At 42.8% G+C, this 11,600-nt stretch overlaps 1 protein-coding gene across 1 annotated transcript in view; it reads right to left on the reverse strand.

Moving 5' to 3' along the window:
- Positions 1-4,895, reverse strand: part of GLIS1 (GLIS family zinc finger 1) — a 170,842-nt gene extending 165,947 nt beyond the window's left edge. Inside the window, exon 1 of the mRNA XM_040361052.1 lies at positions 4,786-4,895. The gene's annotated coding sequence lies outside the window, so the exon portion shown is untranslated. The remainder of the gene's footprint in view (positions 1-4,785) is intronic.
- Positions 4,896-11,600: the final 6,705 nt, after the last annotated feature.

Below are 11,600 nucleotides of genomic sequence, written 5' to 3' on the forward strand. Positions count from 1 at the left end.
ACGCTGTATGCGACGGTCGGAAGGCTGTCAATCAAATAGGAACGCCGAGTCCCGCAGCCCATACCCGGAAGCGGCGGGAGAACATCTATCTCAAAAAAGGTAAGTACTGCATTGATTTTAATCAAAACTCCCGGTTCTGCTTCCCGTAATTAGGACCAATCTACTGTTAAAAATTTATTTTTTTGGGTGAACCTCCACTTTAAGTGTCCCTCGAAGCTTAATTGTAATTGTTTGTTCCAACCATTGTCACTGTCATTTTTCCTGGACAGCATGGTCTACATATAAGTGTGGGGACAAACAGAAACAAAGACATGTGAAATAGAAAGGAATATACTGAAAAGTATCGGTAAATGTAGTAACCCCATGCAGTTATGGGAACATTTAAATTTGTATAGTCACCATAAAATACCTTTCTTGGGGTCTATTGAGGAAATTTTAGACTGTTGAGCATGGGCATCCGCTCCATAGGGCAAGGGGGGTCGTTTGCCCCCCCCCCCCTGGATTCGCCAGGAGCAGGGCCGAACTGGCCCTGGGGCAGATTTAAGCGGTGACTGCCTCGCTCCCCTCCCCTCTAGTTGTCCCTTATTTAGAGTGCCTGTCCCTCTTCTGGAATCAAATCCATTTGTCCCTCATTCCAAAGGGTTACTCTTTTTGACCTGAAATAAATATACTGTCAATATAGTGTAGTGTTTCAATCAAGGAAAAGGGTGCTGTGTAATGTAAAGGGGTCCAGAGCTGTGGGGTGCTGTGTCATGTAAAGGGGTCCAGAGCTGTGAGGTGCTGTGTCATGTAAAGGGGTCCAGAGCTGTGAGGTGCTGTGTCATGTAAAGGGGTCCAGAGCTGTGAGGTGCTGTGTCATGTAAAGGGGTCCAGAGCTGTGAGGTGCTGTGTCATGTAAAGGGGTCCAGTGATGCAGTTGTGGAGAGGGGGTACACAGTAGTGACAAAGAGATATTGAAAGATGCAGGGGGCACAGTGGGGTGTTTTTACATTTTAACGTGGGGGGGGGGGGGGCTTTTAACCCACGCTAGAGGTTCGAAAAAAGGGTAAAATGCGCCCCCCTCTGAAAAACTTTCAGCGGACACCCATGCTGTTGAGTTATATTTTGTGTCCCGCAGTAACATTTCTATTGAGGTCATTTTAAGACTGACAACAGTGCAACCCAGCACTGTAAGAATCCCTATGTCCACAGTGGCTTAATGGTTGGCACTACTGCCTTTCAGGACTGGGGTTATTGGTTCCAACCATGAAGCTATCTGCATGGAGTTTGCATGTTCTTCCCGTGCTTATGTAGGTTTCCTCCCACACTCCAAAGACATACTGGTAGGGTAACTGCCTCCTGACTAAATTGGTTCTGGTAAACTAACATATATGGGAAGGACTGTCTGAAAAAAAATCGATAAAACCTGGGCCGCTTGGGCGGAGGCGAGGCAGCTGACCCTTGAGTAGAGTTCGGAGGCCCCTCTTTACTTCTGAATACCTCCTGATTTACCCATGACTTGATCGGGTTGGGATTGGTTTTCTTAATATATTGCACTACGTTCTATGGGGCAGATCCACAGAGCGAGTACGCCGGCGTATCTACTGATACGCCGGCATACTTTCAAATTTCCCGCGTCGTATCTTTGGTTTGAATCCTCAAACCAAGATACGACGGCATCTGGGTTAGATCCGGCTTCGTACGCCTTCGGATCTTAGATGCAATACTTCGGCGTCCGCTGGGTGGAGTTCTAGTCGTTTTCCGCGTCGGGTATGCAAATTAGCTATTTCCGACGATCCACGAACGTACGCGCGGCCGTCGACTTCTCATACGTCGTCTCTAGACGGCTTTTTCCGGCGTATAGTTAAAGCTGGTATTTTGTGGCGTATCGTTAGACTTGCCATGTTAAGTATGGCCGTCGTTCCCGCGTTTATTTTTAATTATTTTTTTTTTCTTGCGTAAGTCGTCCGTGAATCGGGATGGACATAATTCACGTCTATGTTAAAAAAAATGACGTCCTTGCGACGTCATTTAGCGCAATGCACGGCGGGAAATTTAGGGACGGCGCATGCGCAGTTCATTCGGTGCGGGGACGCGCTTCATTTAAATGAAACACGCCCCCTAATCGCCGATTTGAATTCCGCGCCGTTACGCCGCTTGAGATACACTACGCCGCCGTAACTTACGGCGCAAATTCTTTATGGATTCGATTTAAAGCCAGGTAAGGTACGGCGGCGTATCGTATCTCGGATACGATGCGCCGTGGCAGATCTGCCCCTATATCTATATGATATGTATCCCCCTAGATCAGGCATCCCAGCCGCTGGTTGTAAATTTAGCCAATTGCTATGTTTGCTGTACTACTATGTATATGCACTGTGTAACTGTGATATCCAACTACTGTCTGTAATTATGATTTCTTATTTTTCTTGTTTTTGGTTTTGATTGTTCACTTTTCTTTGTGTCCGCTCTATAAATTTCAATAAACTTTATGTAAAAAAAAAAAAAAAGATTGGTTCTGGTATGTGAGATTGGAACGTTAGATTGTAAGGGCGGGGACTGATGAGAAAGAACAATGGGCCAGATTCACAAAAGGGATACGACGGCGTTTCTCCTGATACGCCGTCGTATCTCTGTTTCTAACTATGCGACTGATTCATAGAATCAGTTACGCATAGATATCCATAAGATCCGACAGGTGTAATTGTTTTACACTGTCGGATCTTAGAATGCAATACCGCGGCCGCTGCTGGGGGGAGTTCGCGTCGTATTCCAGCGTTGGGTATGCAAATTAGCAGTTACGGCGGATCCACAACGGATTTTCGCATTCGCTACGTCGTCGGTAGTCAAGTTTCCCGTCGCAATTTTAGTCGTTATTTGACCTGCCTTAACTTTACACAGCAAACGTATTGCTGTATAAAGTATGGCCGTCGTTTCCGCGTCGAAATTTAAAAATGAACGTCGTTTGCGTAAGCCGTCCGGGAATACGGAATTACGGTACACGCGTCGCCGTTCGAAGAAATGAGGTCACTACGCGCAAAGCACGACGGGAATTTTGAAACGGAGCATGCGCAGTAGGTCTGGCGCGGGAGCGCGCCTAATTTAAATGGCACACGCCCATTTAAATTACGCGGGCTTACGCCGGAGGTCGCCGGCGTAGGTTTTCATTGCAAGTGCTCTGTGAATCAGGCACTTGCGATGAAAACTTGCAGCGGTGTAACGTATCTACGATACGTTACGCCGCCGCAATTCTACGTGAATCTGGCCCAATATATGTAAATTGTCAGCCCTATAAACATTTCTATAATATACACGTCTATAATAAATAAACTAGAATAGGATTTTTTTACTCCCTGTAAAATCCTTTTCTTGGGGTCCATTGAGGAACACAGGAATTCTTATGCCCCGTACACACGACCGGTTTTCCCGTCGGAATAAACTCTGGCGTTTTTTCCGACGGAATTCCGCTCAAGCTGTCTTGCATACACACGGTCACACCAAATTCCGACTGTCAAGAATGCAGTGAGGTACAACACTACGACGAGCCGAGAAAATGCTTTTAATGCGTTTAATGCTTCCGAGCATGCGTCGACTTGATTCTGAGCATGCGTGGTTTTGACTTTTTCCGTCGGAAATTCCGCTCGTGTGTACAAGGCATTAGACTGTCAGCGGTATAACCCAACAGTCTACTAATTCCAGCGTCCTTCAATGTGGTGGCTGCATTTGTTTTCTTTTTTTAGGTTTTCATTATTTTATTTTGACCTGGTGATCCTGCCAATAAACCTGTTGTTTTTATTTACGAGAACTAGCTGTCCTGCAGATGTAGCAGTTAGAAGGATGATCAGCCTTTCTTTATTTATGTAAAACTATGATCTGCTAGAATAGTGGTCTCCAAACTTTCTAAACAACGGGCCAGTTTATTGACCTTCAGACTTCAGGGGGGCCGGACTATGGCCAGTGGTAGTGGACATTTTGTTGGCATCAGTGGGAGTAAACATCGTCATAATTGGTATTGGGGGAGAAGCATTACCCTATAATTGTCAGGAATAGTGCCCCATCATTGGTTCAATGGGTAGAAACAGTGCCCCTTTGGTATCAATGGGAGGGGAGGAATAATACCCCATCATCGGTATCATTTGAAAGCAATAATGCCCCATCATTAGTATCAGTGGGAGGGATAGTGTCCCATTATTGGTGTCAGTGGGAGATATTGTGCTTCATTGCTGGTATCAGTTGGCAGAATCGTGTCTTGTATCTTTGGAACTAGTGACCCAAGGGCCGGATAAAGGCAGGCAAAGTGCCGCATCTGGCCCCAGGGCCGCAGTTTCGAGACCACTGTGCTAGAACATCTAAAACCTCCCTCCCCCAGACTGACAATGTTGTCTAAAGGGGTCTCTCTTGCTCCAGAGTGGGGGCACTCTAATACAGGAGGTGTGTTACTGGCCAGATCACCAGGGGAAAACAGAGAGAAGAGCCTAAGTAATAGAAAACGAATGCAGCCACCACATCTAATGATTGGTAAGCTGCAATATATTATATTGGTTTGGGGTTTAATTTTAAACCAAATATAGTATTGCAATATATATATAAAAACTCAATATATCATACAAGTTTGTCAGTTGCCAAAATCAAACATATTCCCAGGAATAAAAGAAATTCTCAGGATTCCAATAAAACTTTGGAAATCAGGGACAGTATTCTGCTATGTAGGTTCTCTAGTCTTCTGTGACCACAATGTGACACATAGAGAGTTACACTCCCATTGTAATCTATCAGAGCTACAGAAAAGGAGACATGCATTCTTACCTGCTGCACAGCAATCGGTATGAGTCCTGCACAGGTCATCAGCTGTCACCCCTGTGTCCAGTACATCCTCTCCGCATCTATCACTCCGCATCTATCACTATCACTCCGCATCGATCTCTCTGCATCATTTAAAGCCCCCGGCTCAAACTTCAGCACGTTTTTTCATGCAAGCGTTTATCGTCGCCATCTAGTGGTCATAATTAGGTGTTGCAGGGCATTGCAGCGCTCAGTTTATCACAACTAATACCCACTTTAAGACCATTTTTTTTCTGGAACTATTTGTATACGTATTGCTTGCTAGAAAATTACTTAGAACCCCCAAACATTATACTTTTTTAAATAGCAGAGATCCTAGGGAATAAAATAGAGATTGTTTCAAATTTTTATGTCACAGTATTTGCGCAGCGGTTTTTCAAGCGCAATTTTTTGGGGGAAAAAAATAAATTTTAACCACTTGCCTACTGTCTTGCCCAGACTAGATTTTAGCTTCTGGCACTGCGTCGCTTTAACTGACAATTGCGCGGTCGTGCGACGTGGCTCCCAAACAAAATTGACGTCCTTTTTTTCCCCACAAATAGAGCTTTATTTTGGTGGTATTCGATTGCCTGTGCGGTTTTTATTTTTTGGGCTATAAACAAAAAAATAGCGTCAATTTTGAAAAAAAAACACAATATTTTTTACTTTTTGCTATAATAAATATCCCATTTTTTAAAAAAAAATATATTTTTTTCTCAGTTTAGGCCGATACGTATTCTTCTACATATTTTTGGTAAAAAAATGAAAATCGCAATAACCTGGTTTGCGCAAAAGTTATATTGCCTACAAAATAGGGGACATAATGATTTTTTTTTTTTTTTTTTTACTAGGAATGGCAGAGATCTGCGTTTTTTTCGGGACTGCGACATTATAGCGGACACATCGGACACTTTTGACACATTTTTGGGACCATTCACATTTATACAGTGAACAGTGCTATAAATATGCACTAATTACTGTATAAATGTGACTGGCAGGGAAGGGGTTAACCACTAGGGGGTGAGGAAGGGGTTAAATGTGTATCCTGGGTGTGTTCTAACTGTGGGGGAGGGGGGTGACTGGGGGAGGTGACCGATCTGTGTCCCTATGTACAAGAGACACAGATAGGTCTCCTCTCTCCCTGACAGGACGTGGAGCTCTGTGTTTACACACAGAGCTCCACGTCCCTGCACAGTTACTGGGCAATCGCAGGTGCCCGGCGGCCATCGCAGCCGTCAGGCACGCGCACTGTGTTCCCAGTGACGCAACGGGCGCGCGCCCTAGAGGCTTTAAATGACAGGACGTCATATGACGTCCTGTGGGAACAATAGAGCATTCCACCCACCATCATTTGACGGTGGGCGGATGTTAAGTGGTTAATGAATTAAAAAAAAACACAATATATACCCCAATTTTTTTTTATAGGAGCAATGATGTTACGCTGAGTAAATAGATACCTAACATGTCACGCTTTAAAATTGCATACGCTCGTGGAATCACAACAAGCTACAGTAGTTAAAAATCTCCGTAGGCAACGTTTTAAACTACAGGTTACCTGTTTAGAGTTACAAAAAAACAGAGGGGGGGGGGGGGGAACACGTCTTGCAGAGTTCTGGACACACTCTGAAAGATGGCTGCCTTCCTTTTTAACCCTTAATACCATCCGTGAGTTCTTCAGTGCAAATGGCACAAAAGTATTGTGATGGCCACGGCGACGTCACGGATTTGCTCTCCCTGCCGCCCCAAGGCCAGGTTCCGCAATGCAACCCCCTCCCTGCCAACCGAACCCCCCCCCCCCCCCAAATCAACGGAGAATGAGCGGCACGGTTAGTTAAAATATGTTTTGTTTTTTTACTTTTTTATCACTTTTTGTTTATTATTATTAGTAGATTGTCGCTTACTTTTTTTAATTTTTGTATAATTTTCTTATTCTTTACTTTTTTATTTTATCAATTTAATTATTAATTCTTATTATTTATTTATTTTTTTATCAATTTTTTTCACTTAACTTGTTTGCTATCACACAGCAGAAAACAAACAAAGTTCTACAGACTTTGGTTGCCAGCGTTTAATCCTCTGGTAGGCAGCAGTATAGCCTGACAGTGTATGACTTCCTGAATCACCCAATGGGCAAGAATGTAAAGCAAATGAATTCCATATGACTAAAATTAAATATTTTGTAAATGAGTCAGTTCTGAGATAATCAATAGACATACCAGTCTTAGCAGGTTTCCCCCCCCCAAAGGTAAAATTGTCATGGAGGCTTCCGTTAGTGACTTTGCTGTATGACCCTTTCTTTAAATCATCAACCTAGCACATGTATACAGATTAAAGTGGTTGTTATCCCACTTTACATAAGCCTCCTCGTTACCTAATGACAGGAGCGGAAATGCCTCCTTTGCCGTATATTTCAGAGCAATTCCCCACGATCATGTGACCCACCGGCTCCCTCCTCTGCCCGGCTGACAGATGCAGTGGGTGGGGCCGAGATTTCCCTGCTGACATCAGCTGGGAGGCGAGATGGAGCCAGCCACGTGATTGCAGGGAACCTAAAATTTGGTAAAGGAGCCATTTTTTTTAATATAAAACAGACAGGAGCTCCTGTCATTAGGGAACAAGGAGAAATATGCAAGATTATAACAGTTATGAGAGCAGCAGGAGTTGCGGTAATGAGCACTGTCACAGGAGCTGACAGGCAGGGAGGGAGGACAGAGGAGAGCTGCGAATGACAGGGGCACGTGAGCTGACCACTAATATACCATTGTCAGCTTACAGGGGGAGGGCGGAAACTGGCAGGATCAGCCAGGGGATACAGGGGGCCAAATGACACAACACAAGCACTGTGCTGTGTAACATGATTTAAAAAAGAACAGAATCCCTAGTTAACCTAAAAAAAAAAAAAAAAAAAACACACTTTAAAGTGGATGTAAACCTGATTCATGAAAATTTGAGCTGGGCACATATCTACAGTGTTTTGTCATCTCTCTTCAAAGCAATATGGGGATTATTTACGAAAGGTAAATCCACTTTGCACTGCAAGTGCACTCGCTGTAGATCCGAGGAGAAGATCTGAAATGATGGTAAGCTCTGCTAATTAGATCATCTAATCATGTGCACGCCAATGTGTTTTTTTTCGCTTGCATGTCCCCCTCAGATCTACAGTGACTGCACCTGAAAGTGCAAAGTGGATTTGCCTTTTGTAAATAACCCTTTATTTTCCATAGCCGTCTCCTGCTCCGTTCTTCCGTTATCAGCTTTTTAACAAGGTTGGTCTTTATTGAGAAAACATAGCTTGACACAAGGCAGTCATTAAAATACTCAATTACAGTCCATAAAGAAAAATAAAACAGGAAAATTAAGCAAAAAGGCATTCATACACATAATAATCAATGTATAGGCGGATGTCCAGCATACTTGTACATAGCCAATACAACACACAGCGTCACATTAAAACATGGGGAACAGACATAGGCCACCCCCCCCATAAGGATCCCAAGGGACTAAACCCCAGGAACACCACCACAAGAAATCACAACTGCTCAGTCCAGGGCAGCCACACACGGTCAAACTTCTGGGGGCAACCCCTGTTGGTGTACATCAGCTTATACAGGGGTAATACAGCATTTATGGAAGAGTCCCAAGACTCCACCGTAGGGGGGAGGCGGATGTCCATTTAAGTAAAATTTCCCTTTTAGCATAAAAACAAGTTATCAGCTTTTTAACTCCTGACAAGTTTTCCATCACATATGATAAAAGCAGCCAGAGTTTTGTGTTGGACAGGATGCTATAGATTAGGACAGAGCTGAAAGTGTCTACCTATGAGGAGGGGGTGTGTCCCTTTCCTCCAATCAGCTGTCTTGGCAGTATTCCCGGGCTTCACTGCAGTGCTGAACAGGAAGGGAAAATCTAAACACAATCTGAAACCGTATATAAAGTTGAAGACAGCAGATATGGATGTAAAACTTATGTAGGAGGATTGATTTCATCCCTTTGTATCTTCTAAAGCTGTTCACTTCACTGGTTATATGAGGGTTTACATCCACTTTAAGGTCATTGACTCTACTGTAACTTTCCTGTTGCAGACCAGTAACTAAAAAAGTATTAAAGCCAGCGGGCTGAATACCTGGCAGGTAACCAGCCTTTTCAACAATGGCAGCCCTCATTTGTCTGACAGATTTTAAAAATGGAAGAGAAATATATATTTTTTTTAATTGTTAGTAGGTGTAGTAGTATGGAAAAAAATAAAAAAAAAAGGGGGGGGGGACACAAAGGTTGATGTACTAAAGGCAAATGTACTGTGCACTGCAAGTGCACTTGCTCCAGAGCTTAGTAAATGAAGTAAAGCTTCACTTTGCAAAGAATATTTAGGGAAAAAAAAAAAAAAAAAAAAAAGCAAAAAATAAAATAAAAATATTAAAGCATTTTGTTTGCACATGGATAGAAAAAAAACACACCAGTAGAGCTTCCCCTTATTTCAGCATGTCCTCCTCAGATCTAGAGCAACTGCACAGTATATTTTCTTTTAGTAAATCAACTTCCCCATTTCTTCCAGCTTAAGGGCTTCCTCCCTGCTAGCATTGTCCCTCCAATTGTACACAGAGCCACACATGTGAAGGTCAGTGTACAATCTCAGCACACTGTGGGTGCCAGGACAAAGTAACCCCAACCTGCCCATGTGTTACATTGTTGCTGGCTGGCTAAAATCAGGACAGCTTAGGAGTCTGTATCCAGAAGATGTCAGGAGTGGCGATGGAGTCTGCGAACATTTGTGCCTATATAGCAGCGATGGCGAACCTTGGTACCCCAGATGTTTTGAAACTACATTTCCAATGATGCTCATGCAGCCTTCAGTGTAGTTGAGCATCATAGGAAATGTAGTTCCAAAACACCTGGGGTGCCAAGGTTCACCACCACTGCTATATAGGACACATGTGCCATTACATGGAAATATGCTGTGCAAACTTACACATTATGGCAAGAGCCCTGGGGTCCAAATCAAGTTCAATATTAAGATTATATTCAAAATGACATCCAGAGATTGGAGCGGCAACATCTGAAGGCTATTGTTTTGTTGGGTCCATAAATACTGCACGTCATATAGTACACGATTAGGGGGAAGGGGGAAACAAAATTGCCACAAGGTTGTTGATAGTGCAGATCAAAGTTTATTAGGCACAGTGTTAAATATTGACAATGGGTTTCTCCAATACATGTAATTTGGGATCATTATATATTTTGTTCTTTTGAAAATGGGGAGGGTAGTGCTGCGCTAATCAGTGGTGAATGGATAAGTGAATAAACAGGTGGGGGAGGGGAATGAAAGTAGGTGTAATTGAAATGAGGAGCAATATAGCCCAAATGGCATCAGCATAAAAATAAATATAAATGATCAGTGAACAATAACAGTAATGGTGCAAATCATATAACTACACAGGTTCCTCTTAATGTGATGAAATACACTATAAGTAATGGTGCAAAGAAATTCCAGGTAACTGTGCTAAGTGACACTCCTATACTGGTGATAAACAGTCCATCAACAGAGTTTGAAAAATATTAGCAAAAAATATAAGTAAAATTTCAAAAGTCCAAGAAAGCAAAAGTGCAAGTGTAGGTCCGCAATATGGAGTGAGAGGAAAATGGGTATCCAGTGATCCTTTTAGGGTAAGTAAGGATGTCCCCTTACCTTACTGCTGTAAGGTAACAGCATATAGATCCAACCACATTAGATGGTTCACTCGATGGGCTCTGATCCAACAACGGCAGGTCCTCCTTGGAGTTCTCGTCCCAGATTGGTCAGTTTCTCGCCCCAAAGAAATAAAGCATCGATGGTGTGATACCGTTTTAAAAATTTTAATTCTCAAAGAAAATAGACAGGGGTACTCACATAATCCAAAATACAATTGAGCATGTAAAAAAGAGGGGCAATCTGTCGCCAACGTCACCTCCGATACCTCTCAGTGGACTCATGCGCATTCGTCACTATCATGTGACTTCCTCCTGAGGAAGTCACATTAGAGTGAGGAATGCGCATGAGTGAGCATATGCTGTTACCTCACTCCATATTGCGGACCTACACTTGCACTTTTGCTTTCTTGGACTTTTGAAATTTTACTTATATTTTTTGCTAATATTTTTCAAACTCTGTTGATGGACTGTTTATCACCAGTATAGGAGTGTCACTTAGCACAGTTACCTGGAATTTCTTTGCACCATTACTTATAGTGTATTTCATCACATTAAGAGGAACCTGTGTAGTTATATGATTTGCACCATTACTGTTATTGTTCACTGATCATTTATATTTATTTTTATGCTGATGCCATTTGGGCTATATTGCTCCTCATTTCAATTACACCTACTTTCATTCCCCTCCCCCACCTGTTTATTCACTTATCCATTCACCACTGATTAGCGCAGCACTACCCTCCCCATTTTCAATTGCTTATGGTTTGATACACCTTCCAGTGCCGCAGCTGTACCTCCACTTCTCATCACTTTCATTTCCCCTCCCCCTTTCTTCCCCTCTCTGTTTCCCCTCCTTTGATAAGCGCGGTAATATCCATTTTTCCAATATTTTGTTCTTTTGTTAAGCATTTCTGCTTTCCCTTGAAAATGTTATATACATGATAGCTGAAGCAGTAGGTGTTCTAAACTCCAGATATGCATAGGCAAAATTTTAAAACCTCAGGGTGTGCTCATCTTTATTCTACACAGATTTTTGTTTAGGACCATAGCACATTAATCGTTGCCCATGATCTCATACAATTATCATTATGACTGTATATCACAATGACAGGATA

This window comes from Rana temporaria, chromosome 7 (genome assembly GCF_905171775.1).
Source record: "Rana temporaria chromosome 7, aRanTem1.1, whole genome shotgun sequence".
NCBI classification, from domain to species: Eukaryota; Metazoa; Chordata; class Amphibia; order Anura; family Ranidae; genus Rana; species Rana temporaria.